Here is an 8,221-nt window from a genome sequence, read left to right as displayed (position 1 = left end):
CCGCCGGTGGCCTGTACCCACGAACGCGCCGCGTTGTGCTGGCAGGACACGAACAGCCCGAGCTGAGGGATGGCGTCACCTTCCCCCGGTCACTCCGGCGCCATGGGAGGCTTTCCTTCAGCCAGCCACAGCCTCGAGTATCTCAGAAAGCTTGGCAGGCTTCTGCTATGGATGAAGGACGGGGGCTCTGCAGAGGAGCCTGGCTCCCTGGCCACCGCAGGGGCGTCTGCGTCTTCCCCATAGACATTTTGACAGCTGAATTTCCACCAGAAAACTTGCTAATAAAGGGGTCAGAGTGGCTTAGTAAATTCATGCTTCCTTGCACCTAATAGCACTCTCTGTACTCTGTCCCCAGGGCCTTCTAAAACACACTTTTTCTTGTAGTACAGTAAGAAGCTCACTATTGTAAAAGGGTGGGGCCTGAGCACTGCCCTGAAACTGCACTTGCTACAGAGAAAAGGTACCAGAGCCCTAGCAAAATCTCTGGAGAGAACACATCAAAACATCTCTGGAAGGCCTGCATGTGGAGGACTTGATGTGAAGCACTGACAGAGGGCACAGGCAAGCTGAGAAACAGGGCCAGACCATGAATGTGGACCGGGCAAAAAGATTTTTAAATTTCCCAATAAAGGTGCTCAGACACTGGAAGAGATGTCCAAGGTTTCTGTGCTATCTCTTGGAGATTTTCAGCAGTTCAGCTGCCCCCGACCTTGAGCAACTTGATCTACTTGTGAAGCTTCAAGCAGGAGACTGGCCAAAACAACCTCCTAGAGGTCCTTGTCAACCTATTGTTTTCTATGATCCTCTGATTCAGAAAAAAACAGTATCAAGGGGTAAGTGAATCCGAGGGAGCCCTCAAAGAATGTGAAAGGAGCTGTGAGGCCCCAGCAGAGGCTTTCTTGCCCACTGTTTGGTGGGGCCAAAGGCAATAACACTGTTGCCTGGAAGTCCTGCTCTGACTCATCCCTGGAGACATTTCTGCAAGGCACGCCAGAAAAGGAGAAGTGACTGCTGAGCCCTGAAGGGGGGTGGGGAGGGGAGCTGGCCCCATGGAAGCTCAGAACAGGGAATTTTAGTCTTACTCATCATATTATTTTTGTATTTGGGTTTTCAGATGTAAAGCTCAGTATTTCTGTCAGCATATTAACTCTGTGTGCACCTCAAGTTTGTCCACTTGCTGCAGTGACTCCTTTTATGCCTGATTCCATGCACAGACACACGACTTCCAGCTGGGAGCTCAGTCTGACTAGCACTTTACTGGTGTTGGTAAGGAATAATCGAACTGCCTGGTCAGTGCTGTTTAATCTGGGCAGAACTCAGTGTCATTCTGGAGGAAGAAGAAATAAAGATGGGCCTGGTCTGGGAAAGAGAAAGCCAGAGAGCAGGTTAGGGCAGATGAGTGAAAATTGGCAGATGAGAAAAATGTGGCAGATGAGAAAACATGAAAAATAGACATTAATTTTCAAAAGTTAGAATGGAGATCCATGCTGATTTACCTCATCTTGACAAGTGTAAGCAAGAAATAGAAGGGAAATCTATGGAATCATGGAAAACAAACAGTGCTGGAAGATCCAGCAGAATCTAAACCTCTAGCAGAAGACCAGCATGTGTTTGTTCCTCACTAGAGTTTCAGACTTAAATAGCGAGGTCGCAATACCATCCTACCAAGCTGGGTATGTGTTTTGTGTTTGAAACAGAGTCATTTTTGTCTTAGCTCTAAATTTGGTTAATGCTGGGTTCTGACCATGAAAGAAGGTTTCCTTGTGTTTTTTGGTGCTCAGTAGTGAAAGACATGATTTCTATAACCTAGCACAGCTTCATGTCTCCAGGGTAGAGACCCAGCTCTGGTTCCTGCCCTTCAGCTGGCAGAGGACAGGCTGCAGTTGTGTATGCATGTTTCAGTATCAGTGCTGCAGGCATACACATACTTCATAAGCAACATTCACACTTACAGGCTCTGCGCAGCGTGTGATCTACATCCCTCCCTAGTGAGGGCCATGTTCTGAATGCTGGTGCCAAGATTCACACTCTCATCTACTGCGAGTAGTGAGGCCTGTGCTGTCACTCAGAGTTACTGACTGTAAGTGGAGGAGCCATCACCTGGCAGAGCTCTAAGAGCAGTGGTTGTAAGGCTTGGTGTGAAGAGAAGGTTTAAATATCAGGCCTCTGTAATGGAGGGGTTGGTTGTAATGAAGGATCTCTAAAGTTACTGCTATGGTTCAGAACAATGCCTACCTCAAGCTTGCAGAGACAGAATTACATTTCCCAGCTTCTTAAATTCAAGAGAATCCATTATTAGCATTGACCACTCAAGTTTTAAGTGCAGTTATTGCAGCCTAGTCCAGTTTTCTTCTAATGAAGAAGTCACAACACTGTAGATGTCAGGGGTTTACAGTCTTCTTCTAGACTCTTGATGAATTTACGCTGTCTCCATTTGGGTAAAACACAGAACTACTCAGGTTTGCAGGTTGGTATGAGTAGCTCTGTAAGAAGACCAAGGAGAACATCTCCTGCTGTGTTTCAGTCTGACATCCTGCATTATGAAATTAAGTTCTCAAAGACGGAAGAAAACTGTGAGATCAGGGTTTTTCCATTTCTGTTTGTCTAAGGTGACAGAAGTTGTATAAAGCTGGCACTAAAAAAAGTGCAATTGATAGCTAAGTTCATCTGAGGTACTCAAAGTAGGTGGGGGAAGCCCTTTTTTTTTTTTTTTTTTTTTTTTTTCTTTTTTGGTTGACAAAGAAGCCCAGGACTGAAGTAATAGTGGGAGTGTCACAGGCAGGACTGAAACTTAGTGGCAGACATTATGGAGGAGGATTCAGAAGAAGAATAGCAAAGGGAATTGTCACTGAATCACAAGTAACATTCATAAGAACATGTTACCAGTAATCTGAGGAAACTTGATGTTTTGGTTAAACATAACAATCCACGTGCAACATTAAGATGAGCAATCCAGTATGCAGCAATGGCTTCCTTGTGCTAGGATCAAAGATAGAAATGTGCAAGCATATGTCAGTTTAGCAGAGAATCAACAGGTCTGATAGAAGAAGGAAACAAGCAGCTTGGGGCAAGAAAGACTGTGAGAGTCCAACACAAAGTAAGCCTTAGGAGGAGAAAATTGGCACGAAGGTGTAGCATCTCAAAGATAAGGTCTGTAAAACTGGTCTTAGTTAGAGGTATCAGGATAGAGGTGGTATCAGATACAATAGTGATAAAGATAGCTGAGGAGAGTTATGAGACACAGTACTGCCAGATCCCTTTTCAACCCACAACGTCATACTAGGTGTTTTGTATTTCATCTTTGTTTTGTGTTCTCAGAAGCCAAACCTCTTGGCATAGCAAGAAGTCCCATGGAATCTGAGTCTCTCTTTGTTTCAGAAGTTTTTAATTAGGCAGCTTGAAAAATTTTGAAACATGAAACTGACAAAATTGAAAAAAAAATGAACGCAAAAATAAGAACCCAAAATTAATATTTCAAGTATCTAAAAATGTTTTAACCAGCCATGACATTTTTAGGCTAATCCCATGTTTCTGAGCATCACAAATTTTGCACTATCAGAAATGGGCTATGCTCTGAACACTGTGTGTTTTTTCCCAGGTCAGGCATTTATTTACACCATGGAAATACATCTGCTGGTTGGCAGAGCCAGTGGCCCCACAAAGATCACAGATCCTGAGTTTGAAAGTTTATCTACCGCCCTCATTTCTTGCTAATACCACAGGCTTCTTCTCAGCAGTCTGGGGCTTTGCTCCCCTAATGCTAGGCTTGTCCTACACAGCTGCCCACCCCTGATAACACAGCTGAGGAGCCCAGAGGAAGTTGTACAAGATGCTTTTGTCGACACTCCTTCCCGCATAGACCATCTCCCGTCTCCTTTGTTACTGTAAATTGACATCAGAGCTGCTGAATCATGATAGGGGAGTCACAAAAATGTTATTTATGTTGTGGAAACAAGGCCCCCTCCCTCTCATTGTTTCCTGCCTGTGTCAAAATGGAGTCACTGATTTTTGTCCTAGCTCCTCCTGCACTGGCACTTGAGGTGAAGCACTCTGAGTTCTCCTCCTTTGGGTGGGATAAAATCCATGTACAGACACAACCAAGATTTGATTCTGGCCTGTGAAAAGATAGCCTTGCTGAGCAGACACTGTCTGGACAGCTCACCATGAAAAGCCATTTGGTGCCAGTTTCTAAGAGATTTGCTTACAAGGTCAGAGCCCCAAGGGAGTTTTTCAAATGAACCACTGTGCGTTTGAAAAGCTGACCTCCCACACAGAGGGCTTAGTTGGACTACAAAAATATTTTGTTAGGGTACTTAGTTGCAACAAGATTTATTCACAAGCCTGTAGATGGAGCTGAACTATGGTTTGCCTTTTTAGCCCTGTAACAGAGTTCCCAAGAACATGGTGTGGAGGAGAGAAAACGGTGCTGTGTCTGGAAAGAGGTGCATGGAACAGGATGTATTGATAGCTTTAGACATCATAGAAAGACACAAGAAGGACATAAAAAAAAAAAAGACAAGAAAGAGGCAGGAGGAGACACTGATGACCAGAGACAAGAAGTTACCAAAACATTAAAAATAGGCAGGGAACAAGAGTAAGTTATGTCAAAGGGGAAGCCTGAGAGGCCTGGCAAAACATAAGAAAAGGAAGAGATCATTAGTAAACTGTCCAAAAATTTCATGATGATCAAAATTTTCTGTGTATAAAGTCATAAGCATTTAAAAGTTTTATGTGCAGATAAATACTTTTCAAAGACATATTTTCATAGCTCAGTGAGATTTAACTTTCCACTTTAAAGTAATACACAGGCCCCACACAGAGTTGCCAAAGTATTTAAGAGAAACTTTCAGACTTTTACTATACAAAAAATGTACCAGGATGAAATACCTATTGATGTCTTGCAGAAATTCAATTTAAAACTACAACATCAGTTAGAAAAATCTAGGAAAATTCACAAATTAATGAATTTAATTCACAAATGAAAAGAAAGTTATAATTTCTTTCACCAGAATCCTATTCCTCTGCCGTTGTCTTCCAAATTATTTTCCAACCAACTAACAAACAGACAAAGTTGTACTCTAAAAGAAAATATGGAAAAGCAATAGAAATTTCAGTTCTTCATTTGCTGAGTCTTCCTCACTAACTATGACTCACCCTAAGATTATCAAAATGCATAAAGAATTCAAAATAACAAACTAGCCTGGAATTATGACATTATGTAGCCAACACAAATCACTGACTTTTAAGGCATTACAAAATTGTTGTTGTTCCTATTATTGTAGAAGTAGGTGAGAACATTATCTGGCTGAAATTATACTTGTGCAAGAAAAAATATTGTAACTTAGTTGGAAATCAAATGCAAAATGTGAATGACAGAACCTATAAAAGAAATTATTGGAGAGAAAAGAAGATAAATCAAAAAATATGCTACTGAATGACATTTACTGTGTGACTTAGGTCATGTGAAAAAATTTTTTTTTCAACGGCAAATGAAATCATCTTTCTTGCTCAATTCGGCTGCCATTGTTTGGCTTATAACACACTAAAACAGGACAAAATTAAAAATACTTGCATAGTCATTACTAAGTGTCTAGTTAAAAACAGACCATAAAACTCTGCATAAACTTCCCTATCATGTGCTTTATGTATTTCATAGTTTCAAACATATCCATCCCAATTCTATTGAGAAAACATCCTCTTGTACCACTGTTATACAAATGTTTATAGAACTGTGCTGAAATATCACTGGCTGTTGAACTGCAATTCCTTTGCAATCGTTAGCTAAGTAAAGTTTACACCACTTTTGCCACTGCATTTCCATTAAATGTCAGGCAGATTCAAGACCAAGTGGGTGATTTATACTCCATACCTGATAAAGGGTAAACGGCAGCAAGGACAGAGGGATGAAGTCTTTCGTTGGACTTTTTTTTTCCTGGACTTGCACGGATTTTAAGGTCTGTAGCACAGTTTCGGCTGACTTTTCATTTTGGTAAGACCATTTATTGCTGGTATTGCTGCTTTTTTTTTTTTAATTGACAGATCTCAAAACATTTTTTTAGACACAGTGTTTTACTTCAAATAAGGCACTAAACATGTGCCTGGGTTGACCAAGAGGGAAAATAAAGGCATAGAGGGTGCAAGTGGCCAGATAATGAGTCAAGGAGTCAGAAAATTAACTCAATATCTTAGATTACAAACCAGACCCTAAACAGTGGAGCATGGTGTCCTGTGTCAGCATTTGCTATTTCACTTTCTTTCATGAAATCTGCCTTTCCAGGAATGTAATTCAGAGGTTACTGTTAGCTAAAGTGACATTTCTGCAAGTATTTGAAGACTGAAAGAGAGCGCCAAAGTAGTAGGAGAGGTGGTCAGGGGAAGAGCACAGCGATGGCCACATCATCTGGCTTTAATACAAAGACAGGTAAAGACGAAACAGCAGATTAGTCACCTTTCATTTTGGGGAGGAGTTATTTATAGCTCTTTGTTTTCCACATGGTTTGCTGTGGGACTTCGACAGAAAACACATGGTTTCTATGTCTAACAATATGGAGAAGATGACAGACTGGGCTTAAGAGCCACTCGAGTCTTCAGACCTCTGATTTTGCCAGTGCATTTAGTTGTTTTCCAGCTGCAGCTCTTCACAAAACATCCACTGTGTATCTTTGGTAGTTTATAATAGGGCAAAATAAAAGGCTTTAAATTTGGATTGAATATTTTTCCCCTCTGAGTTGCCGTGTAATTTATCCAGTTACGCGTGCAACATTTACTTTGGATTTTTCTCTCAAAATTAATTTGAAATCAATCATATTATGAGCAGGAAATCAGATGGCCCAAGTACAGACTTGTCACAAAGTCTCTAAAATTTGAGCTTGTGTTTATCAACTGTTTAATACTCTCCATTCCTAAGGGACTGAGAGAATAAGCAGATGGTCTGCCAAGCAAAACTGTAGCATTTGAGGCTTGATGGGAGATGTGCATTTTGGCCAAGGGACACATACATGCTATTGATTTCCTCTAACAATTAAGACACACATCCATCACTCAATGAAAGGGCTGCAAACCAGCTGTTCCTAGACATCATATGCCTAACCTAGGATGGGTTTTGTCATGCAATTGAAACTGCTGTAGAACAACATAGGAACAGTCATTACCTGGATGACACTGAGCAAAATGGAAGCTTGACAGGTCATTCAAATACAAAGGATAGGCCTGTTTCTGTTGCAGGATGGAGGCAAGTTCAAATTAGAAAAGGTGGAGGCAGGGACTGATATCTGTAAAGGCCTTTTGCCTGAGAGTCTATTTAAGAAGAAGCCACCCACATGTGTCATAGAGGAGCTGCTTTTTCAAAGTCTGCTAAAAGGGGGCTGGCCCTGCTAACAGACAAGGAGATGGTCTCAATGCACTAATGGTTCTTTCCATCCAAATTTCCTGTGTGTGTCACAGCTGCTGATCTGTGCAGCTGTCTCTGGTGGTTTAGGTTTTTTTTTTAAAAGCCTACCCCATCTCATCTTTATAGACAGTTTATCATTTTATGCTGTATCTCAGGGAAGTGAAGAGTAAGAAATACTATTCTGATTCCTGCAATATATTGATCATGAAAACTTTAATGGCCAAGTATCTGTCCTGTTGGTTGGTGATTAATAGTAAATACCAACACACTCTTACTCAGACAAAACTTTACCCATGGACTTTAGATTTTCCTTTGTTTTCTCTTTTTTCTCCAGGCTTATGGAGTCAGGGATTTATCCCTTGCCAAAGGCTTTAGAAGGTCCCACTCTGCTGAACTCCAATATGCACCTCTCTCCCCCCTATAGAGATGAGTTACAGAGAATGCATAAAAGGATAAAATAGCTTCCCTACTTATTTGTGGGGTTCAACAAATTTCAATTCATAAGTGGGGTGATGTGACTGTGTTGTAATGGAACTTTAGAGGGGCTGCTGCCCCAACATATATATATCTGGGTGCAATACAGATTGTCCCCTGGGACTGGGGGGACACTGGTTTTAGTCATGGGTGCCTTCCGGCAGACTGGAGCAGGTGCTATCACCCTCTGATTCCTTCAGCTTTCTCTCACCTCATTCAGTAGTTGTTAGTCAAATTCACTTCTCAACACCCAGAGGTAAAGACAACACCTTGGGACAAAACAAAAAACTACTGATGAAAAGCCCCCCTTGAGCTCTCCAAAGCTCATGTACTGTGGCAGGGAGTAGATTGACACTG

The sequence above is a fragment of the Geospiza fortis genome, unplaced genomic scaffold (assembly GCF_000277835.1).
Source record: "Geospiza fortis unplaced genomic scaffold, GeoFor_1.0 scaffold66, whole genome shotgun sequence".
Taxonomy (NCBI): domain Eukaryota; kingdom Metazoa; phylum Chordata; class Aves; order Passeriformes; family Thraupidae; genus Geospiza; species Geospiza fortis.
The sequence above is the reverse complement of the archived record's forward strand: the minus strand, read 5'-3'. Positions refer to the sequence as shown.